This window comes from Arachis ipaensis, chromosome B9 (assembly GCF_059453495.1).
Source record: "Arachis ipaensis isolate K30076 ecotype BB chromosome B9, ASM5945349v1, whole genome shotgun sequence".
In the NCBI taxonomy this organism is placed as follows: domain Eukaryota; kingdom Viridiplantae; phylum Streptophyta; class Magnoliopsida; order Fabales; family Fabaceae; genus Arachis; species Arachis ipaensis.
The window spans coordinates 127,067,458-127,093,776 of NC_142444.1; the positions used below are offsets into that span (position 1 = coordinate 127,067,458).

Below are 26,319 nucleotides of genomic sequence, written 5' to 3' on the forward strand. Positions count from 1 at the left end.
GTTCTGATTAGGTAAATTTGAAATTTGCTTCCCTTTCTTCCTGTTAGTGAATAGTTCTGATTTTGTTCTTCCTGAGTTCCTGTTAGTATTTTGATTAAGGCTTTATAATATTGATTGAATTTGTTCTTCCTGAGTTCCTGTTAGTGTAAATCATCTAAACACCCTTTGATGTATATAAAAAAATGTTAAGTCATGTCCTAGACCAGACTTAGATGATGGTTAATCTGATAGATGGAATGATATATTGATTTATTATATATATGGAATTAAAATTGATGAGATGATGTGTAAATACTAATATTTAAAGCCATTTGCATCCAAGTTATGTAGCTGAATTGATAGCAAGAAGAAGATACATGTAAAAAAAATGTGAATATTCCTGTAAAGAGATTTTCAAAGAAAAAATACTATGAATTGTTAAAATGTACTGATTATAAATTTTGATTATTGAAATTTATGAATTTTGATTAGAATTTCTTATTAAGAATTTTGATTATTGTTCTAATTAAGTCTTCATTATTCTTCCTGTTAGTGTTTTGTTCTTCGTGTTAGTGTTTTGTTCGAATTTTGTTCTAATGTTGCTGAACTTCTGATATGTTACTGAGTACTGCTGAATTTATTCTTGATTTTGTTTGTTTAGGATACGAACAATGGGAAGAGGAGATAGTTGTGAAATAATGGTTGGAGATTTTGAGATTTTTACATGCTAAAGACCCAGTTTTCACCCAGTTTTTATTTGGTTTTCACCCAACCCGAAGGTGTGTAGGTTTCATCAGGTCTATGGCCAGGTTAGGGTCTATAAACTAGGCATGGTATATATTTTGGGTCGAGTTTGGGTTAGGACAAATCCGGTGTGGCCCGACCCATGTACACCCCTAATTTGAAGCATTACTTGGTGGTCCTATGCAATATAGATAGATGTATCCAATTGAGAAGTATCTTAGTCACACTTTTATATTTATTCTCAAATTTTTTTCTTATTGTTTTAAGTCAATTGTTTGTTATTTAATTTTTATGATTTTTTTATGATAGGTTTCTCCATCATTTTAAGAAAAAGGTCAAGAACAAAGCATATGTTGAAGGATCTATAATTGAATCATGTAAAACCTCTGAAATTAATAAGTAATTAGCCAATAAATGAATAATTAATTAGAGAAATTAGAAATATGAATTTTATAATTTAGTGAGGTAGAATTAATAAAAACATGAATTTTAACACCAATTTTAAAGAATTTAGCTCAAGATTGGGCCGAACGGGCCGAACCGGACCCAAAACGGGCCTAAGGCCCAACCCATTTCAGCCCACACTTAAGGTGAGAAATGTTTAATCCTTTTCAAGTTATCTAATTAGTGAACCCTATGATAATTTTAGTGTTCTTTTGTGAAATTAGTTTGGATTGTGTACTTTGGAAACAAATTGGTGGTGTTGGAAACTTGGTATTGGACTCTGGGGAGCTGGAGACCCGTTTGGTGAGACTTTGAAAACTTGGGTGTTGTGAAACGGTGACAAATTGTGACATTCCAGGTTTTACAGAAAATCGGCCAAGATATGGTTTTGGTTTCTCGTAGATTATATATAATGTCGTGTGAAAACATAGGCTAGTTGACCATAAGTTAGGTTGAAGCATGTATATATGTTAGGAGTTAGTAATCTTAGAAAAATGTTGCGTTATCTTGAAAAGGGTTGTTGATTGGTGATTATGTTGAGGATTGATGAGAATAACTAATGAGAATTGTGAATTGTGATAGTTGATGAGCATATTGAATGATGATGATGATAGTAGGATGACTTGTGTATTGTGTTGCATTGGTTTGTGAAATTGTATATGATAAAAATGCTAAAAATTAGGTATTTGCATGTGATGGAAGAGATGGAATATGTATAAGACAATTTTGTACACGATTAGTGCTGACTTGGGGTGTGAGTTATTGGTTTTTGAAAGAAATTTGGTGAAAATAAAGGTTTTAGATTTGTTGAGAAAAATTTATTTTTGATTGAATTTTGGCAAGCCATAACTCGGCTTCCGGACTCCTAAATTCTTTCAAACTTGTTTTATATGAAAATTGGATCCGAAAATTTTGTCATTCAAAGAACGGATGAAAAATGCTTTAAAACAAGAAAGTTATGCGTATCGGAATTTCAGTGTGCAAAATTGAAATTCTGCAGCACTTAGCATTTTTACCCACTCTGTAGAACTCGCGTACGCGACCACCTGCACGCGACGCGACCAATATTTCGGGTTGGGCATCTCGCGTACGTGAGCGAGGTGCATGCGTACGCGACAAGAAAAACATGCCCACGCGTACGCGTGACCCCTGAAATAACCAAAGTGAGTTTTGCGCTTTAAAATATAATTTTGAACCTCTAAACCTCTATTTTTACTCTTTTAACCCTTAGACCTTAGTGCAATACATAGTAATGAGATGAAGCAAGGAAGAAAAGGTGGCTTGGGGGCGAAGAAAGTTTGGAAAATGACGAATTTGAGAGTGAATAGATATGATGATGGTAGGAATGTGTTTTGTTGGATGTGGGGAAGGCAGTAGGGCGCTAATACCTCGATTCTTTTCCCCCGCATTCGCTTTGATTGGCTTATGTTAAAAATGATCACGATGATTAAAATGAGATTATGATTGTTGGATGTAGAAAAGGTGGTAGGGTGCTAATCGCTTGATTTTTTTCCCCTGCATTCCTTGTAGTTGTGTTTTATGGGATGTGAGGAAGGTGGTAAGGCACTAATCCCACGATTTATTCCCCCTGGTGTCTGTCTCCAGGAGAAGGTGATAGGGCACTAACCCCCTGATTTTATTCCTCCTGGAGATGCGTAGTCGAGAGACTATATTCGGGTTAGCTACCGAATGTGTCTGGTTCTGGCAGTTAACCGACACGTGAGCTCATGTCCAGTAGGACAGGCATGCATCATGTTGCATTTGTTTGCTTGGTTTGGGTGTGCATAATTGTTTTTGGTTTGCCTATCTGATGAATTCTATTTAACTGATAACTGTGATACTTGTTGTAACTGTTCTTTAAATGTGTTTGCCTTGTATTTGCTTGTGTTTGTGATTATCTTCTATTTTGAGTACTTTGGCGCTGGACTGATAATAATGATGATTTGTTTTGAACTGGGCCGGAGGCCGGGTTGAGTTTATTTGGGCTAGAGGCTGAACTGGTTTGATTTGGGCCGTAGGCCGTGACTGGTTGAATCAGCGATAAAGGCTGGTTAACAATGATTTTTTAGTAAGCGATGAAATATATAGAATGTTATGTTATGTGAAATTGAAAGCAAGGGTTAAAGTTAAATGTAACAGAAAGTAAACTGCAGAGTTAGAGATATATTGTAACTTGGATACCTTAGAGAGTTTTACCGAATCTATGGTTCAATTTATTCCTTAAAGTTTATATCTAAGTGTCGAAATTCTAGGATTACCTCTAGCTTTTCCGGGACCTTATATATTATGTATGTGGTCAGCTCAACCATACTGAGAACCCCTGGTTCTTATCCCATACGATATTGTTTATGCAGGTCAAGAGGCACCTCGCTAAGCGTCTGGACTTACTCTGCAGCGAAGATGGGACTTTGGTTTTTTGTGCTTTATTATGTATAAGTATATATATATTCTTAGATTTCTCCTTTTGTATACTTCACTCTTGTGCCTCATAGAGACTTGATGAAGAACTAAGGTTGTTTTTTAGTATTTTAGATCTTGGGACTTGTATATACTTATGTAAATATTCTCCGGCCAACCTTGGCTTCGCAGGTTGAGCCTGGAGCTTGAATATTTTGTATCTTTTGACACTCCCTTTTCATTATTCATATATATATCTTACGTTTCTTCGTATGCAAGTTTTCCGTTTACGTGAGCGTTACGACTTTTGTTTTAAACTTTTCTTCAAAGGCTCCTCGTTATAAAATTCCTTTCAACTATTATTATTATTATTATTATTATTATTATTATTATTATTATTATTATTATTATTATTATTATTATTATTATTATTATTATTATTATTATTATTATATTTTACTTTTAGAGGTCGTAATACCTCGCCACCTCTGTTTTATAACTTAAGAATAAGACTCTGTGTGGTAGGGTGTTATATTATGGTGTCAGAGCAGTTCGTTCCCGTAGAGCCTGCGGAATGGACTGACTATGCTTCTGAGCATAGCTATGTGCATATGCTATTTAGGATGTCTGCTTAACATGTATAGCATGAATGTTCATGAGCATTACCTTTAGAGATTCAAAGCACTAGACTGAGATATTGAGACTGATCACCTTAATATCAATTGTTTGGTGTGGACAGGATCAAAAAAGCATCTTGTGGATGCGAGTGAAGTGATACGGTTGAATTTGTGGTAGCTGCTGTGCGAACTACTGCAGAAGGGATGGAGCGGATAACCTAGGAATTGTGATGGAGGCAGTAATAGATTAGGTGGTGGAGAAGGCCAAGGATTAGAACTCGTGCAGCTGGAGTAAAGGTCGATGACGTTTAGTTAGAGAGATGAAGATATTTAAGGAGTGTTCTAGCAGAGTAGGAGTGTAATTAAGATCTTAGTGGCTTATAATCAGAGTAACACTGCGGAAGCGTGGTGAATTTGGAGGCTTTAGAATTGTAGTAACGTGAGAAAGAGGTATTGGGATGTGAAAATGAATTGAAGATTGACATAGGATCGAAGAACGGAGAGTGCGTGTATATGGGTTTAGGTTAAAATTATTTGACTCAGACAAAGAGATAGAGTAATTGTCTAGTGTTTGAAATAGTTGAGAAGGACTTGAGATTTAAATTGAATTAGATGGCACATATACAAGATAAAGAAATTTGTAGTCGTTGAAAAAGAACTAGACTAAGTTAAGAGTGAAATAAACGGGTATGACTTAGGCCTGTATTTGATTAAGTTTATGATCTTGTACATAAAAATGGAGAGTGTGAACAGGTGTTTGAATTGATATTGGTGAATAAATAGAATGAACGATATGAGGTCGATTGAATCAAAGGGAGCGTATGTGAATATTTGAGAACGAATTTTCGAGGGAAAAATTTCTGTTACGGGGGTAGGATATAAAACCAGCAAAATTAAGTAATTATCTAATAAATTAATAATTAATTAAAGAAATTAAAAATATTAATTTTATAGTTTAATGAGGTAGAATTAATTAAACCATGAATTTTGACACTAATTTTAAAGAATTTGGCCCAAGATTGGGTTGAATTGGGCCCAAAACGAGCCCAAAGCCCAACACATTTCAACCCACACTTAAATGAACTTCAGCATTCCTCCCCTTACTTAATGAAACATGCTGGGAAGCCAAAGAATGGGAGAAGAACACATGAAGAACACAAACCCTCACTCCCAAGTTCCAATTCCTTATAACTTTTTATCCGGAGCTCCGATCGTCGCAATGTTTGCAACCACGCGACCACTGTGACAAGCTCTACAAGTCTCATTCAACAATTTTGTAGGTAAGCTTCGTTCTCATTCCCAGCTGCTCACCCCTCAATTTCAAAAATTAATGAGTGCATGTGTTGAGATTTGGTTAAATCTTGATGTTTAGGATCATATTGACCTTGCAAATGTGTTGGGTCTTGGTTCGATCTTCTATTAGTAAGGTGAGAAACATTCAATCCTTTTTGATTTATCTAATTAGCGAATCCTATGGTAATTTTAGTGTTATTTTGTGAAATTTGTTTGGATTGTGTACTTTGGAAACAAATTGGTGGTGTTGGAGACCTGGTATTGGACTCTGGGGAGCCAGAGACCCATTTGGTGAGACTTTGGAAACTTGGGTGTCGTAGAACGGTGACAAATTGTAATGTTCTGGGTTTTACGAAAAATCGGCCAAGGTATGGTTTTGGTTTCTCGTAGATAATATATAATGTCTTGTGAAAACATAGCCTAGTTGACCATAAGTTAGGTTGAAGCATGTATGTATGTTAGGAGTTAGTAATCTTAATGAAATGTCACGTTATCTTGAAAAGGGTTGTTGATTGGTGATTATGTTGAGGATTGATGAGAATAACTAATGAGAATTGTGAATTGTGATAGTTGATGAGGATATTGAATGATGATGATGATAATAGGATGACTTGTGAATTGTGTTGCATTGGTTTGTGAAATTGTATATGATAAAAATGGTAAGAATTATGTATTTACATGTGATGAAAGAGACAGAATAGGTATAAGATTGTTTTGTACACGATTAGTGCTGACTTGGGGTGTGAGTTATTGGTTTTTGAAAGAAACTTGGTGAAAATAGAGGTTTTAGATTTGTTGAGAAAAATTAATTTTTGACCAAACTTTGGCAAGCTATAACTCACTTCCGGACCCCCAAATTTTTTCAAAGTTATTTCATATGAAAATTGGGTCTGTGAAGTTTATGCCGTTCAAAGAACGGATGAAAAATTCTTTAAAATGAGAAAGTTATGCGCGTCGGAATTTCGGTGTGCAAAATTGAAATTCTACAACACTTAGCATTTTTACCCACTCTGCAGAACTCGCGTACGTGAGCAAGATGCATGCGTACGCCAGCAAGAAAAACATGCCCACGCGTACGAATGACACCTAAAATCAGCAAAGTGAGTTTTGTGGTTTAAAATGTAAGAGTAAAGTATCATTTTTGTCCCCGACGTTTGGGGTAAGTCCTATTTCTGTCTCTAATGTTTAAATCGTCCTATTTGTATCCCTAACATTTATAAAAGTGATTCAATGTTATCCTACTATCAATTATACTAACAAATCAGATTATATTTTTCAATTATTCTTACTTGGATATATTCATTCTCAATTAGGTCTCACTTGGATGTGTTCGATTTTAATATTATACCCACTATTTGTGTTTAGATTCAATTATATCCCCTAGAAAAGTGAATTATGTAAATGTTGTAGGAATTAGTTTCAACTTTTGATGAGCTATTTTTCGGAGTGAATCATCGATTCTATCCCAAATATTTGTATTCTGACTCCAAGAAGAGATTTTCAAAACTCAAACTAAAGCGCTCATGTTGTGTAATTGACGGCAGGATAACATTGAATCACTTTTACAAACGTTAGGGAAACAAATAAGACGATTTAAACGTTAGGGACACAAATAGGATTTACCCCAAATGATGGGGACAAAAATAATACTTTACTCAAAATGTAATTTTGAACCTCTAAACCTCTATTTTTACTCTTTTAACCCCTAGATCTTAGTGGAATACATAGTAATGAGATGAAGGTAGGAAGGAAAGGTAGCTTGGGGGCGAAGTAAGCTTGGATAATGACGAATTTGAGATTGAATGGACATGATGATGGTATGAATTAATGTGTTTTGTTGGATGTGGGGAAGGTAGTAGGGCGCTCATCCCTCAATTCTTTCCCCCCTCCCCCCATTCACTTTGATTGGATTATCTTAAAAACGATCATAATTATTAAAATGAGATTATGATTGTTGGAGCTGGAGAAGGCGGTAAGATGCTAATCCCTCAATTTTTTTTCTCCCGCATTCCTTGTGGTTGTGTTTTGTGGGATGTGAGGCAGGTGGTAGGGCACTAATCCCCTATGTTTTTCCCTCGCATTCTCTCTCTCTCTATCTACAAGGTGGTAGGACACTAATCCCTCGACTAGTATGGCATGGCCTCACTAGGGGAAGGTGGTAGGGCACTAATCCCCCGATTTATTCCCCGTGGTGTCTGTCTCTGGGAGAAGGTGGTAGGACACTAATCCCCCGATTTTATGCCTCCTGGAGATACGCAGTTGAGAGACTATTTTCGGGTTAGCTATCGAATGTGTCAGGTTCTGGCAGTTAACCGACACGTGAGCTCACGGCCAGTAGGACAGACATGCATCATGTTGCATTTGTTTGCTTGGTTTAGGTGTGCATACTTGTTTTTGGTTTGCCTATCTGATAAATTCTGTTTAACTAGAAACTGTGATACTTGCTGTAACTGTTCTTTAAATGTGTTTGCCTCTTATTTTCTTATGTTTATGATTGTCTTCTATTTTGAGTACTTTGGAGATGGACTGATAATAATGATGATTTGTTTTAAACTGGGCCAGAGGCCGGATTGAGTTTATTTGAGCCAGAGGCCGAACTGGTTAACAATGATTTGTTAGAAAGCGGTGAAATATATAGACTGTTATGTTATGTGAAATTGAAAGCAAGGGTTAGAGTTAAATGAGATAGAAAGTAAACTGCAGAGTTAGAGTTATATTATGATTTGGATACCTTAGAGAGTTTTATCGAATTTATGGTTCAGTTTATTCCTTTAAGTTTATATCTGAGTGTTGAAGTTCTAGGATTGCCTCTGGCTTTTCCGGGACCTTATATATTATGTATGTGGGAACCTCAATCATACTGAGAATCCCCCGGTTCTCATCCCATACGATATTGTTGTGTTTTTTACGCAGGTCGAAAGGCATCTCGCTAAGCGTCTGGACTTACTCTGCAGCGAAGATGGGACTTTGGATTTTTGTTCTTTGTTATGTATAAGTATATATATGCTTATATTTCTCCTTTTATATACTTCACTTTTGCCTTATAGAGGCTTGATGAAGAACTAAGGTTGTTTTGAGTATTTTAGATCTTGGGACTTGTATATACTTATGTAAATATTCTTCGACCTTCGCAGGTTGAGCCTGGAGCTTGAATATTTTGTATCTTTTGACACTCCCTTTTCATATATATATATATATATCTTACGTTTCTTCGTACGCAAGTTTTCCGTTTACGTGAGCGTTACGACGTTTGTTTTAAACTTTCCTTCGAAAGCTCTTCGTTATAAAATTCCTTTCAACTATTATTATTATTATTATTATTATTATTATATTTTACTTTTAGAGATCGTAATACCTCGCCACCTCTATTTTATGACTTAAGCATAAGACTCTGTGTGGTAGGGTGTTACAAATCATACCTAATTGAGGAAATTTCTCACTTTTGTGAGTACTATTTCAACCATTCTAGCATCGATACAAGGCGAAATGATGTGGGTGATGAGTCAGTACAACCAACTTTGTCTATTTTTAATTTGCCTGGTTGTTTGGCTGGTGAATGCAAAACTCGTTATTTAGATAACAAAGAATTCAGTTCAACCATGAATCATATATTAATAAACTGTGATGAAATTAAGCTATATATTGAGTGTGTACTTATCTTTTTATATATTTTTACTATTAATAATATATTTTATATTAATAAATTTATTTCTTTAAAATTCATGCACTATAGGATATTTGTAGACTTAATACGCCAAGATCGTGTTACTTTAAGAGATGAACAAGTTTATCAATTTATTGAAGCGAATTTTGTAAAATGGTTTAAAGATTATGTAAGTCAACATGATATAATATTTTTATTGTACACACATTTTTTTAGACGACGTATTATATTCTAATTTATTGGTTCTTATTTAATATAGGTACATGATCCTTTAAATAATGCAGCAGATTTAAATATTTATTCTTTGGCATGGGGTCTTTTGAGAATTGTTAAATGTTGATCTATCTTCAAAGTCAATGGCTTCAAGTTTCACACAAGATCCCACGCAAATGAGAAGTCAACTCAGAATTATGGAATATGTGTCAAAGGTATATGTTATGGTGAATATGAAAATGATTTCTATGGCCAGCTTGATAAGAGTATTCAATTTGGGTAGTTTGATGAGATTATTCTAGGGTTAGGGTTTCAATTTGTGAATTTTTTGGTAGTTTGGTAATTTTAATAAAAATTAGGGATATATAGTAATTGAAAACCAATTTTAATTCAACAAAATTATATTTAAAAGAAAGCACTATTTATTCATAGACTTACAAATTATTTTCAAATAATTACTCTAATTCAAGAATTAGAGATAATAAAAATTAATTTCCTTTAAAATCATAAAATAAAGTTCAAAATCTAAATATTCAAAATTAAGCATAAAAAACTCTCATTATTTTTTAATTTCTAAAGTTGCAAATCATAAATAAGAAAGTGTCCAGTTCAGTATAAACATCTTCAAAAATATAATTGTGAATAAATATAATAAATCATAAATAATTTATTATTTAGTTTTTTCTAAAAATCTTGGGTCTTACATCTTACCACACTTATAAAAATTTTCGTACTAAAAAATTAACGCAACACACAGAATATTATATTGTTTCAAAACTTTGCTTTTTATAACACCTTATGGAAAAGCACAAAGTCTCGACTCATATGTATACATATACAGTTTCAATTACTTGGATTTTCACATGGTATAAAGATATAAGGGTAGAAGTGTGATTGCAAAGCAGAAGTTACAAGGCGGGCTTGATGCAAAAGATAACATGGTTTAAACATACGATGGTAAAGCAAGGCAGAAAAATGTTATAAAACAGGCTGGGGTTAAAACAACGCGCTTAACGTCCACACACTGGGCTCGTCCTAACTTCAGAGCTCCAACTTCCCAAACTTCAACTTCTAACGTCTCCCAAAACCCCGGAGTCGCGTTACTTATGATCATATATCGTCTATGATAACCCGTTAATGTTCCCAAATACACAGACCTATAGCATTAGGTTGACCAAACTGAATACCAGAAAATGTGCACAGTAGACTAACAGAGTTAATCATTAAACAGTCATGTGCATAAATCTTTAACTCTCATCATCAGGACAAGACCTACTACATGACAGATGCTCAAAGTATACAATTGAAGCATAGTCATTCCATTCCTCAGGCTCTACAGAAAAGACTGTTCTGATACCATAATGTAGCACCCTCACTAGCAGATTGTCACAGTTCCGGTTGTGCCACTCTGATACTGAGAATATTACGACAACTTTCATATATTTAATAATAAGATATGAGCCTTTAACTCGAAATCATATCGCTATATCTTTGAGAAATCGAAAGTTCTTTTTATTTGAAACTACATCTGCGCGCACGCACACACACACACATATAACTTCTTATACAGGTAACTTATACATATTATATACATACTGATGAGCGGATATTTTATACGCTTTTTGGGGTTAATTTCATATAGTTTTGAGTATGTTTTAGTTAGTTTTTAGTCTATTTTTATTAGTTTTTAGGAAAAATTCATATTTCTGGACTTTACTATGAGTTGTGTGTTTTTCTGTAATTTCAGCTACTTTTCTAACTGAAATTGAAGGAGCTGAGCAAAAATCTGATTCAGGCTGAAAAAGGACTGCTGATGCTGTTGGATTCTGACCTCCCTGCACTCAAAGTGAATTTTATGGAGCTACAGAACTCGAAATGGCATGCTTCCAATTGCGTTGGAAAGTAGACATCCAGGGCTTTCCAGAAATATATAATAGTTCATACTTTGCACAAGGATAGATGACGTAAACTAGCGTTTAACGCCAGTTCTCTGCCCAATTCTGGCGTCCAGCGCCAGAAAAGGATCAAAAACTGGAGTTGAACGCCCAAACTGGCATAAATACTGGCGTTCAACTCCACAAATAGCCTCTGCACGTGAATTACTTAAGTCTCAGCCCAGCACACACCAAGTGGGCCCCAGAAGTGGATCTCTGCATCATCCATCATACTCTACTCATTTTTTGTAAACCTAGGCTACTAGTTTAGTATTTAAACAACTTTTAGAGACTTATTTTGTATCTCATGACATTTTTAGATCAAACCCTTGTATTCTCTGACAGCATGAGTCTTTAAACCCCATTGTTGGGGGTGAGGAGCTCTGCTGTGTCTCGATGAATTAATGCAAGTATTTCTGTTTTCCATTCAAACACGCATGTTCCTATCTAAGATGTTCATTCGCGCTTAATTGTGATGAAGGTGATGATCTGTGACATTCATCACCTTCCTCAAACCATGAACGTGTGCCTGACAACCACCTCCGTTCTATATCCGATTGAATGAGTATCTCTGAGATCTCTTAATCAGAATCTCCGTGGTATAAGCTAGAACTGATGGCGGCATTCATGAGAATCCGGAAAGTCTAAACCTTGTCTGTGGTATTCCGAGTAGGATTCAAGGATTGAACGACTGTGACGAGCTTCAAACTCCTGAAGGCTGGGCGTTAGTGACAAACGCAAAAGGATAGTAAATCCTATTCCAACCGGATCGAGAACCAACCGGTGATTAGCCGTGCTGTGACAGAGCGCGTGAGCGTAGTTTTCACTGGAAGGATGGAAGGTAGCCATTGACAACGGTGATCCACCAACACACAGCTTGTCATAGGAGGACGTGCGTGCGTGAATCAGAAGACAGAGGAAAGCAGAGATTCAGAAGACAAAGCATCTCCAAAACTCCAACATATTCTCCATTACTGCACAACAAGTAACCTTTAATTTATGCTCTCTTGGTTATTCGCAATTCAACTGATAAACATAATTGACTTCCTGACTAAGATTTACAAGATAACCATAGATTGCTTCAAACCAACAATCTCCGTGGGATTCGACCCTTACTCACGTAAGGTATTACTTGGACGACCCAGTGCACTTGCTGGTTAGTGGTACGTGTTGTGAAAAGTGTGATTCACAATTCGTGCACCAAGTTTTTGGCGCCGTTGCCGGGGATTGTTCGTGTTTGAACAACTGACGGATTATTTTGTTGCTTAGATTAGGAAAAATTTCTTTTTTGTTTAGAGTCTCTTATTATTGTCGTGTTAAAATTTTAGAATCCTTATTTTCTTTTTAAAAAAAATATAGTTTTCAAAAATAATTTCTCTATTAGATCCTGTGCCAAACTTTAAGTTTGGTGTTTTCTTGTTGATTTTCCTTAAAATTTTCGAAAATTTTGGTTTGGTTTTCTAAAAATTTTAAGTTTGGTGTTCTTTCTTCGTGTTCTTGAGTTTTCCTTGTGACTTGGTCTTAAAATTTTTAAGTTTGGTGTTCTTTGGTGTTTTCCCTCCAAAATTTTCGAAAATAAGGAACCTCAGATCTAAAAATTTTAAATCCTGTGTTATCTTATTGTTTTTCTCTCTCCTTTAAAAATTCAGATTTTTATTTCAAAATTTAAAATCTTTTTCAAAAATCATCATATCTTTTTCAAAATCTCCTAACCACTTTCTCTCTCCTCACCTTTTCGAAAATCTTTTACTCATTTTTATTTATTTTATTTTGATTTATTTTATTTTTGAAATAAATTAATAAATAAATAAATAAAAATATTTTTTCTATTTTACATCATCTCCCTTTCTCCATCATGGACCTAAGCGGAAATGAACAGTCCAGGAGGACTCTGGGGTCATATTCTAACCCCTCTACTGCTTCATATGGGAGTAGTATCTGCTTACCCTCCATTAGAGTCAGTAGCTTTGAGTTGAATCCTCAGCTCATTATCATGGTGCAGCAAAGCTGCCAGTATTCCGGTCTTCCACAGGAAGAACCTACAGAGTTTCTGGCACAATTTTTACAAATTGCTGACACAGTACATGATAAAGAAATAGATCAGGATGTCTACAGACTATTACTGTTTCCATTTGCTGTAAAAGATCAAGCTAAGAGGTGTTTGAATAACCAACCTAAGGCCAGCATAAGGACATGGAAACAGCTGACAGAAAAGTTCCTGAATCAATATTTCCCTCCAAAAAGGATGACACAGCTAAGGCTGGACATCCAAGGCTTTAAACAAGGAGATAATGAATCTCTTTATGATGCCTGGGAGAGATACAGAGAGATGCTACGAAAATGCCCCTCTGAAATGTTTTCAGAGTGGGTTCAGTTAGACATCTTCTACTATGGGCTTGCAGAAGGAGCCCAGATGTCTCTAGATTACTCAGCTGGTGGATCTATCCACATGAGAAAGACAATTGAAGAGGCTCAAGAGCTCATTGATACAGTTGCCAGGAATCAGCATCTGTACCTAAGCAACAACCCTTCCATGAATGAAGAGGTTAAAACAGTAACTGCTGAACTCAGTCCTGTAAAACAAGCTGCTGAATTCAATCAGCAATTGGACTTTCTAACAAAGCAGTTAGCCGAATTTAAAGACAGGTTACAAGAGACAAGGATGGCTAATATACATATGGACGAACAGTTTAAGCAAACAAAGTAGCAGCTGTCAAGGCAAATAGCAGAAGAATGCCAAGCAGTTCAACTAAGAAGTGGGAAAACATTAAATACCCCACCTCAAGGCAGCAAAAAGCTAAGAAATGAGCAAACCACCCAAAATTCACCTGAGGACAGTAAGAGCCCAGGGAAAAATAATTCTGGCGCTAAAGCGCCAGAAAATTGGTGGAAGGCTGGCGTTGAACGCCCAGACCATGGCCAAAACTGGCGTTCAACGCCAGAAATACAGCAGGACTGGCGTTCAACGCCAGAAATGGGCAAGGATCTGGCGTTGAACGCCCAAAATGGGCAGAATCTGGCGCTGAACGCCCAAAATGGGCACAGTTCTGGCGTTCAGACGCCAGAAGCAGACAAGGAGCTGGCGTCCAATTTCACTCCATCTTCTAACTCTGGCACTCAAGTGCCAGTGAGGGATCAGACACACAAAAATGCTGATAACAACCCCTCTAAAAAGGCTTCTTCAACCACTTCTATAGGCAATAAACCTGCAGCAACTAAGGTTGAAGAATATAAAGCCAAGATACCTTATCCTCAAAATCTCCGGAAAGAGGAGCAGGATAAGCAATTTGCTCGCATTGCAGATTATCTCAGGACTCTTGAAATAAAGATTCCATTTGCAGAAGCACTTGAGCAAATACCTTCTTATGCCAAGTTCATGAAAGAGATCTTGAGTCATAAAAAGGATTGGAGAGAAACAGAAAGAGTTCTCCTCACTGAAGAATGCAGTGCAGTCATTCTGAAGAGCTTTCTTGAAAAGCTTAAAGACCCTGGGAGCTTTCTGATACCATGCATATTAGAAGATAATTGCACCAAGACAGCTTTATGCGATCTTGGGGCAAGCATCAACCTAATACCTGCATCCACTATCAGGAAGCTTGGCTTAACTGAAGAAGTTATACCAACCCGGATATGTCTCCACCTTGCTGATGGTTCCACTAAATACCCATCAGGCGTGATTGAGGACATGATTGTCAGAGTTGGGCCATTCGCCTTTCCCACTGACTTTGTTGTGCTGGAAATGGAGGAGCACAAGAGTGCTACTCTCATTCTAGGAAGACCCTTCCTAGCAACTGGACGATCCCTCATTGACGTCCAACAGGGGGAAATAACCCTGAGAGTCAATGATGATGAGTTCAAGTTGAACACTGTCAAAGCCATGCAGCATCCAGACACATCAACAGACTGCATGAAAGTTGATCTTATTGACTCTTTGGTAGAAGAGATCAACATGGCTGAGAGTCTTGAATCAGAGTTGGAAGACATCTTTAAAGATGTTCAGCCTGATTTGGAGGATTCAGGGGACATGAAAGAGCCTCTGAACTTTCTTCTGAAAGAGGAAAAACCTCCTAAACCCGAGCTCAAGCCATTACCACCATCCTTGAAATATGCATTTCTGGGAGAAGGTGACACTTTTCCAGTGATCATAAGCTCTGCTTTAAATTCACAGGAAGAGGAAGCACTTATTCAAGTGCTAAGGACACACAAGACAGCTCTTGGGTGGTCCATAGGTGACCTTAAGGGTATAAGCCCAGCTAGATGCATGCACAAAATCCTATTGGAGGATAATGCCAAACCAGTGGTTCAACCATAGAGGCGGCTAAATCTAGCCATGAAGGAAGTGGTGCAGAAAGAGGTCACCAAGTTACTAGAGGCTGGGATTATTTATCCTATTTCTGATAGCCCCTGGGTGAGCCCTGTTCAAGTCGTCCCAAAAAAGGGAGGCATGACAGTGATTCATAATGAAAAAAATGAACTGGTTCCTACAAGAACAGTTACGGGGTGGCGCATGTGTATTGACTACAGAAGGCTCAATACAGCCACCAGAAAGGATCATTTTCCTTTACCATTCATAGACCAGATGCTAGAAAGACTAGCAGGTCATGATTATTACTGCTTTTTGGATGGCTACTCAGGTTATAACCAGATTGCAGTAGATCCCCAGGATCAAGAGAAAACAGCATTCACATGTCCATCCGGAGTGTTTGCTTATAGAAGGATGCCATTTGGGCTATGTAATGCGCCTGCAACCTTCCAGAGATGCATGCTCTCTATTTTCTCTGACATGGTGGAAAAATTTCTGGAAGTCTTCATGGATGACTTCTCAGTATATGGAGACTCATTCAGCTCCTGTCTTGATCACCTGAAACTTGTTCTGAAAAGATGCCAAGAAACCAACCTAGTTTTAAACTGGGAAAAGTGTCACTTCATGGTGACTGAAGGAATTGTTCTTGGGCATAAAATCTCAAACAAGGGAATAGAGGTGGATCAAGCAAAAATAGAGGTAATTGAAAAATTACCACCACCTGCCAATGTTAAGGCAATCAGAAGCTTTCTGGGGCATGCAGGATTCTATAGGAGGTTTATAAAGGATTTTTCAAAAATCGCAAAACCTCTAAGCAATCTGCTAGCTGCTGACACGCCATTTGTGTTTGACACAAAGTGCCTGCAGGCGTTTGAAACGCTGAAAGCTAAGCTGGTCACAGCACCAGTCATTTCTGCACCAGACTGGACATTACCATTTGAGCTAATGTGTGATGCCAGTGATCATGCCATTGGTGCAGTATTGGGACAGAGGCGCGACAAGCTTCTGCATGTCATTTATTATGCCAGTCGCATTCTAAATGATGCCCAGAAAAATTACACAACCACAGAAAAAGAACTACTTGCAGTGGTTTACGCCATTGACAAGTTCAGATCATACTTAGTAGGATCAAAAGTGATTGTGTATACTGACCATGCTGCTCTTAAATATCTACTCACAAAGCAGGATTCAAAACCCAGGCTCATCAGATGGGTATTGCTTCTGCAAGAGTTTGATATAGAAATAAGAGACAGAAAAGGGACAGAGAACCAAGTGGTTGATCATCTGTCCCGGATAGAGCCAGTGGAAGGGACGTCCCTCCCTTCTCTTGAGATCTCTGAGACGTTTCCTGATGAGCATTTATTCGCCATTCAGGAAGCACCATGGTTTGCCGATATTGCAAACTATAAAGCTGCAAGGTTCATACCCAAGGAGTACAACAGGATACAAAAGAAGAAATTAATTACTGATGCAAAGTACTACTTGTGGGATGAACCTTATCACTTTAAGAGATGTGCAGAAGGAATTATCCGTAGGTGTGTTCCTAGAGAAGAAGCACAGAGGATCCTGTGGCATTACCACGGATCTCAATATGGAGGCCATTTCGGAGGTGAGCGAATAGCCACCAAGGTCCTCCAATGTGGCTTCTATTGGCCCACACTCTATAAAGATTTCCGAGAGTTTGTACGTAATTGTGACAGTTGCCAAAGAGCTGGTAACCTGCCTCATGGTTATGCCATGCCTCAACAAGGAATCTTGGAAATTGAGTTGTTTGACATATGGGGAATTGACTTCATGGGACCTTTCCCACCATCATACTCAAACACTTATATTCTGGTGGCAATTGACTATGTATCAAAATGGGTTGAGGCTATTGCCACACCCACCAATGATACTAAAACAGTGCTGAAGTTCCTCCAGAAACATATCTTTAGCAGGTTTGGTGTCCCTAGAGTATTAATCAGTGATGGGGGCACTCACTTCTGCAATAAACAGCTTTACTCCGCCATGGTTCGGTATGGAATTCGCCACAAGGTGGCCACTCCATATCATCCACAAACCAATGGGCAAGCTGAAGTCTCTAATAGAGAATTAAAGAGAATCCTAGAACGGTCAGTAAATACCCGTAGAAAGGATTGGGCAAGGAGCTTGGATGATGCTCTGTGGGCTTACAGAACAGCATTCAAGACCCCTATAGGGACCTCTCCATACCAACTCGTGTATGGTAAGGCATGTCACCTGCCTGTGGAACTGGAACATAAGGCCTACTGGGCAACCAGATTCCTAAACTTTGATGCCAAATTAGCAGGAGAAAAACGATTGCTCCAGCTAAATGAGCTAGAGGAATTCAGATTCACAGCTTTCGAAAATGCCAAGCTTCATAAAGAAAAATAAAAAAAAATGGCATGACAGAAAGCTGTCATCTAGAATCTTTGAACCAGGACAGAAGGTCCTGTTGTTTAACTCTAGACTCAGGCTATTCCCCGGGAAACTGATATCCCGGTGGAGGGGACCATACGTGATTACAAGTGTATCACCATATGGTTATGTGGAGCTTCAAGATATTGATTCTGATAAGAAGTTCATTGTCAATGGACAGAGAATCAAGCATTATCTTGAAGGCAACATTGAGCAAGAATGCTCAAGGCTGAAGCTAGATTAAAAGCTCAGCAAGGTCCAGCTAAAGACAATAAAGAAGCGCTTGCTGGGAGGCAACCCAGCCATGGGGCAACAATCCTCTAAGCATTTTGCCCTATTTCTATTTTTATTCTTATTTGTTTATATAGAGTTCATTGGCAACAAGGTAAATAATCATTTACAGAAGACCTCGGCACACAAAATAGAGAAAAAGAGCTCACTGGCAAGAAAACACCAGTAAAAGTATATTTTGGGCGTTCAACGCCCAAAATGGGCATCCACTGGGCGTTGAACGCTAGTAATGGTAGCAATCTGGGCGTTCAACGCCAGAAAAGGGCACCCACTGGGCGTTGAACGCCAGTAATGGCAGCAGCTGGGCGTTGAACGCCCAGGAGAGCAGCATTTGGGCGCTGAACGCCCAAAACAGGCAGTGTTTGGGCGTTCAAACGCCAGGACAGCAGGGAGGAGCCAAATTCATTTTTCCACACGTACTTCCATTTTAATTTCAAATTTTATGTTTCAATGCATGATTTTTTACATGAACATGTTAAGAACCCTGATTTCTAAAATCCTTAATTTCTAAAAATCCCTCTTTCCAAATTCAATCCAAACTCTTTTCAAAACTTTTCTGAAAACAAATCTATCTTTTTCACTCAAAAATCTTTTCAACTAATCCATATCTTTTTCAAATCTCCATATTATCTTTTTCAAAATTCAGATTTATCTTTTTCAAAAATCTATCATATCTTTTCAAAATTAAACTATATCTTCTATCTTATCTTTTTCAACTCAATCTTTTTATCTTATCTTTTCCAATTTTTCGAAAACCCACCCCCCCCCCATCCCTTTAAATTTGGGTTCGGCCTCCCTCCTCCTCCATCAACAATTGCACTTAGCTCTCCTTCTATCCCTCTCCTTTCTTTTCTTTTGCTTGAGGACAAGCAAACCTCTAAGTTTGGTGTGTTTATCCGAGATCACTAAGATCATGGCTCCTAAAGGAAAACAACCCACTCCAAGAGGCAAGAAAGAGAGCGTTCCAAAACCACTTTGGAATCAAGGGAAGTTCTTATCTAAAGAATATTCAGACCATTATCTTAAAGTAATGGGTCTGAGATCAGTGATCCTAGAAGTTAGATTCGATCTGAAAGAAGATGAATATCCGGAGATCCAGGAGCAAATTCGAATCAGGAACTGGGAAGTCCTAGCTAATCCTGAAATGAAAGTAGGAAGGAACATGGTCCAGGAGTTCTATGCTAATATGTGGCAGACTGACAAGCAAAAACTACCTGGAACTGCCTTCTATGAATTTCGGACCATGGTCAGAGGGAAGATTGTTCATACCACCCCTGACAAGATCAGAGAGATCTTAAAGCTACCTCAACTAAAGGATGATCCAGACTCCTTCAACAGGAGGATGATGAGAGCAGACATTGACCTGGATAAGATTCTAGAGGACATATGTATCCCTGGAGCCAGGTGGACCACCAACACAAAGGGTGTCCCAAATCAACTCAAGAGAGAGGATCTCAAACCAGTCGCCAGAGGATGGCTGGACTTCATTGGGTGTTCTCTGTTGCCCACTAGCAACCGTTCTGAAGTCACAGTTAAAAGAGCAGTGATGATCCATTGCATCATGATGGGGAAGGAAGTGGAGGTTCATCAGCTGATTTCAACTGAACTCTACAAAATTGCTAACAAAAATTCTAAAGAGGCCAGGTTGGCTTATCCAAGCATGATTTCTCTGCTCTGCAAGGACGCTGGAGTAAGGATGGGAATAACTGAATATATCCTAATTGAAAAGCCAATCACCAAAGCATCAATGGAAAAACAACAAGCACAGGAGGATCCCATCAAGAAGAGAGCACAGGAATTCCTCCCAGAGATCCCTCAATCTGAATACTGGGATTATCTTGAGACGTCCGTTACCAAGATACAGGAAGCTATGGAGCAAATAATAAAAGAACAGAAGGAACACAGTCAAATGCTGACCTATATGTTTAAAGAACAAGAGGAGCAGGGGCGTGACTTAAGGGAATTGAAGCGCCAAAAGTCTTCTCTTGTAGGACCAAGCACCCCAAGGATCAGAGGAACCCCCGTTCCCCCAGAATAAAGGTTGTTAATTTCCAATTTCTGCCTTAACTCTGTGACAGTGTCCTTATAGAAGTTTACCTTAGGAGTCATATAGTAGTAATTAGTATCTATTTTGATTTTATCTCCAATTAAGCTATAGTTTATTTTTCTCATCATCAGCAAACATGAATAAAGTAGTAGATCTTTTGAATAAGAGGCAATAAAATTTCGAGTTTTAATAAGAGAAATTCTAATTAGTTAAATGTGGTGGCAATGCTTTCTGTCTTCTAAATGAATGCTTGAACAGTGCATATGTCTTTTGAATTTGTTGTTTAAGACTGTTAAATATGTTGGCTCTTGAAAGAATGATGAACATGAGACATGTTATTGATAATCTGAAAAATCATAAAAATGATTCTTGAAGCAAGAAAAAGCAGCAAAGGACAAAGCTTGCAGAAAAAATATATAGACGAAAAAAAAAATAGAAAGAACAAGAAAAAGCAAGCAAAAAAAGCCAAAAGCTCTTAAAACCAAGAGGCAAGAGCAAAAAGCCAATAACCCTTAAAACCAAAAGGCAAAGGCAAATAAAAAGGATCCCAAGGCTTTGAGCATCAGTGGATAGGAGGGCCTAAAGGAATAAAATCCTGGTCTAAGCGGCTAAACCAAGCTGTCCCTAACCATGTGCTTGTGGCGTGTAGGTGTCAAGTGAAAACTTGAGACTGAGCGGTTAAAGTCAAGGTCCAAGGCAAAAATAAGAGTGTGCTTAAGAACTCTGGACACCTCTAATTGGGGACTTTAGCAAAGCTGAGTCACAATCTGAAAAGGTTCACCCAGTTATGTGTCTGTGGCATTTATGTATCCGGTGGTAATACTGGAAAACAAGGTGCTTAGGGCCACGGCCAAGACTCATAAAAAAAAAAGCTGTGTTCAAGAATCATCACACTGAACTAAGAGAATCAATAACACTATCTGAATTCTGAGTTCCTATAGATGCCAATCACTCTGAGCTTCAATGGATAAAGTGAGATGCCAAAACTGTTCAGAAGCAAAGAGCTACTAGTCCCGCTCATCTAATTAGAATCTGAGCTTCACTCAAAAACTCTGAGATATTATTGCTTCTCAACCTATTAGTCTTCTATTTTATTTGTCTAGTTGCTTGAGGACAAGCAACAGTTTAAGTTTGGTGTTGTGATGAGTGGATATTTTATACGCTTTTTGGGGTTAATTTCATATAGTTTTTAGTCTATTTTCATTAGTTTTTAGGAAAAATTCATATTTCTGGACTTTACTATGAGTTGTGTGTTTTTCTGTAATTTCAGGTACTTTTCTGACTGAAATTGAAGGAGCTGAGCAAAAATCTTATTCAGGCTGAAAAAGGACTGCTGATGTTGTTGGATTCTGACCTCCCTGCACTCAAAGTGGATTTTCTGGAGCTACAGAACTCAAAATGGCATGCTTCCAATTGCGTTGGAAAGTAGACATCCAGGGCTTTCCAGAAATATATAATAGTTCATACTTTGCACAAGGATAGATGACGTAAACTGGCGTTCAACGCCAGTTCTCTGCCCAATTCTGGCGTCCAGCGCCAGAAAAGGATCAAAAACTGGAGTTGAATGCCCAAACTGGCATAAATACTAGCGTTCAACTCCACAAATGGCCTCTGCACGTGAATTACTTAAGTCTCAGCCCAGCACACACCAAGTGGGCCCCAGAAGTGGATCTCTGCATCATCCATCATAGTCTACTCATTTTTTGTAAACCTAGGCTACTAGTTTAGTATTTAAACAACTTTTAGAGACTTATTTTGTATCTCATGACATTTTTAGATCAAACCCTTGTATTCTCTGACGGCATGAGTCTTTAAACCCCATTGTTGGGGGTGAGGAGCTCTGCTGTGTCTCGATGAATTAATGCAAGTATTTCTGTTTTCCATTCAAACACGCTTGTTCCTATCTAAGATGTTCATTCGCGCTAAACTGTGATGAAGGTGATGATCTATGACATTCATCACCTTCCTCAAACCATGAACGTGTGCCTGACAACCACCTCCATTCTATATCCGATTGAATGAGTATCTCTGAGATCTCTTAATCAGAATCTCCGTGGTATAAGCTAGAACTGATGGCGGCATTCATGAGAATCCGGAAAGTCTAAACCTTGTCTGTGGTATTCCGAGTAGGATTCAAGGATTGAACGACTGTGATGAGCTTCAAACTCCTGAAGGCTGGGCGTTAGTGACAGACGCAAAAGGATAGTAAATCCTATTCCAACCGGATCGAGAACCAACCGGTGATTAGCCGTGCTGTGACAGAGCGCGTGAGCGTAGTTTTCACTGGAAGGATGGAAGGTAGCCATTGACAACGGTGATCCACCAACACACAGCTTGCCATAGGAGGACGTGCGTGCGTGAATCAGAAGACAGAGGAAAGCAGAGATTCAGAAGACAAAGCATCTCCAAAACTCCAACATATTCTCCATTACTGCACAACAAGTAACCTTTAATTTATGCTCTCTTGGTTATTCGCAATTCAACTGATAAACATAATTGACTTCCTGACTAAGATTTACAAGATAACCATAGATTGCTTCAAACCAACAATCTCCGTGGGATTCGACCCTTACTCACGTAAGGTATTACTTGGACGACCCAGTGCACTTGCTGGTTAGTGGTACGCGTTGTGAAAAGTGTGATTCACAATTCGTGCACCACATACCAATCATACAACTCCTATCCCTTTTACAAAGTTATAATGACAAGGACGAAGGAAAAACTATAACTTATACACAATAAAAAATAGTACAACCAAAGACTTAGCAAAAACTTCCTCAGCTTCCTCATCTGTCCTAAAAAGAGAAGTCTGTAGGGGGTGAGAACATCGTCCTCGTTAGTTCTCAGTAGAGGGTTTTTAAGAATTGTTATAAGAAGATATTTGAAATAAAACTTTTTTCAGTCGTAGTGATCGTTAGTTCATTGTTCAAATCTAAAACTTATATTTTTCATATAAAATTTCACACAAAATAACATCCCATATATTTTACCGCTTACTAAAAAAATATTTTAAATAAACTTACTACTGATCCAACCAATCCCGGCCTCTGACCCAAATCAAATCAACTTTGCCTCTGGCCTAATTCAAAACAAATCACCACTATCATTAATCCACCACCAATACTTCAAAACAGAAATCAATCACAAGCACAAACAAATACAAGGCAAACATATTTAAAGAACAGTTACAACAAGTATCATAGTTACCAGTTAAACAGAATTCACCAGATAGCAAACCAAAACACTCAAGCACACCCAAACAAAGAAAACAAATGCAACATGATGCATGCCTATCCTACTGGCCGTGAGCTTACGTGTTGGTTATACTGCCAGAACCCGACACATCTGGTAGTAAAACCCGATACCGTCTCTCGAATGCGCATCTCCAGGAGGCATAAGATTGGGGAATTAGTGCCCTACCACATTCTCCTAAAGGCAAACACCAAGGGAAATAAATCAGGGGATTAGTATCCTACCACATTCTCCTAGTGAGGTCGTGCCATATCGGTCGACGGATTAGTGCCTTACCACGTTGCAGACAGAGAGAGATAGAATGTGAGGGAAGAAATCTGGAGATTAGTGCTCTATCACCTTCCTCACATCCCACAAAACACAATTCACAATGAATGCAGAAGAATGAATCGAAGGATTAGCGCCCTACTACCTTTCCCACATCCAACTCAGCACAATCATAAAGAATGGAGGGGAATAGATCGAGGGATTAGCACCCTACCACCTTCTCGACATCTAACTTATCAATATCATCGTTGCAATTAATCATGTCTCATTCATTCTCAATTTCCTCGAGCTAACTTCAAAACCATTTTCAAATTTAAACTCTTTTTAAAAGGCTCAAGAAATCATTTAAAAGACTTCAATAATTTGTTCCTTCATATTCATTGGAGAATCCCCGAGAACATAACTTTTAAATTAGAGTTAATTGAATGAAGCTCACTTTTGTTTTAAAAATGAGTTTTCGAAAACCGATTTTCCAAAACTAACTTTAACTTCACCTTAAGGTTTAAAAATTCTTCCTAAAAGTTTTAAAACCATTTTAAATTCCCAATTATAAATTCTAATTGAAACACAATCATTTATTCTTCAATACTACTTAAAAATTTGCTAAAACTACTCAAGACCTGCTCCTTCCTTTAATAAAATCAAAATAAAATCAAATAGTTCTTTAATCAATTTAACCAAAACAGAACTTCCAATTTCTCAAAAAAATTTGGCAGCATCTACTCTAAAACTCAGACTTTTGCCACCCTTCAAGGATCCCAACCAAACCATTTCTCAAACTCCTTTCAAATCATTTCCAAATCTTATTTCATTACCAGCAAAATCAAACAAATTCCAGTAAATCACAATTTAAACCAAACATGCAGCAAACAACTAGTCTTAATATTCAGAAAACAACCCCAATCCAACCATCATCATAATAACTTCAAACTAAGCATAAGACCCAACTAAACATTCTCAATCAATTCATCAACCAATCAAGCAAGGCAAAAATCCCAACCTTTCATTAAATTCTTAATCCAAACTCACTTAACCAATTCTATAGCTAATACAAAATTATCCAACAATCATTCCAACAACAGCCAACTCAATATAATCGATAAGACAATCCGAATATCCAGCCTCCTCAATCAATCAATAATTCAATCAGATAAACAATCTCATTCATCCAAGGCAATTCAATTCAATCTTTAAGACTTACAAAAATCATAAAAATATATTTTCCGCATTAATATCGACTCATAACCATTCTTAAAAGTAAATAGAGTTTAAGAAATTGCCCCTACCTCGATCGCGACTTAACCACACGACAAAATTTCTTTAAAACTCTTAATTCGAACAGCGGCGTCAACTCAGTCCATCTTCGCAGCGGCAACAGTTCATCAAACATAGCATGCAAGAACCAAAACTCAACCCTGAGATATTAGCGTCGCGTAAAACTTAATAACTTATAACAAAATAACAACGATAAGGGTTCTGGGATAAGAGTGACTTACTGAACTCAAAGAAGAACCAAAGAGTGAAGCAGCTACAGCTGCAACAGCAGTTTTCGGCGACCAGAGGCACGGCAACCACCACAGCGGCGTCGATTCGTACGAACAACAACGATGGAAGCGACGAACGGTGGCACAAGCAGTAACAAACGAAGTAGCTTCCTTCTTTCCATTGCCTTCTGCTTCTCTGAAGACGACATGCACGGTGACGGCTTCCACAATGGCGAGCACGAAGGACGGTGATGCAGCTGGAGGTGACAGCGTGAATGGAGGCAACGGCGGCTAGACGCAACCCTTCCTTTCTCACCGGTGTCTCTCTCTCTTGCGGTTTTGCTCTCCCAATGGCGACGATGGAGTCTGACGGCAATGCGGCGGCTTCCTCCCCTTGTCGTGGTCCCTGGCTTGCGTATCCCTCCTCTCTGTCTCGGGCTTTGCTCAGCGACACGGTGGTGACGGCGGCAGCGACCTTCCCTCCGTCGGCGATACCTCTCTTTTCCCTCTTCTCTTCTACGCGTGCGAGCTTCATGAGTGGAGCGTGTGTGTTGTGCGCAGGGGCGCAGGTACATATAAGTAAAGGGGGACAATGCCTCCCCCCCCCCATTTTATTTTTTATTAAAAAAAAATAGTCTAGTCCCCCTTTCTTTATTTCCCAGCCCCCCCCCCCTTTCTTTTTGTTCCATAACTTTCCCAGCCCCCTTTTTAATTCCTACAAAAAACCCAGCCCAATAGCCCATTCCCTATCCCCTTTTCTATTTCCCAGCGTACAACTAGTCTCCCCGTCTCCCCCTTCCTGCCTTCACTTTCTAAAATTTCAGGTAACAACTTTTCTTATTCTTCTTCTTCTTTATCTCTTTAATCTTCTTATCTTTTACGGTTTTACCTCTTTGACTCTTTTTTTTTTTTGCAGATTAAAAAAAAAGATAGTAGTTCAACAAGTGATTTTTCACTCCTCTTTCTCAAAAA

General features: G+C 38.1%; 1 long non-coding RNA gene across 1 annotated transcript; it reads right to left on the reverse strand.

Moving 5' to 3' along the window:
* Positions 1–10,103: 10,103 nt before the first annotated feature.
* Positions 10,104–25,882, reverse strand: LOC148546250 (uncharacterized). The gene is made up of 3 exons (XR_015899130.1): positions 25,360–25,882; positions 23,006–25,278; positions 10,104–10,909 (listed from the first exon to the last, which is right to left on the reverse strand). It is a non-coding gene; the product is annotated as an uncharacterized LOC148546250 (long non-coding RNA).
* Positions 25,883–26,319: the final 437 nt, after the last annotated feature.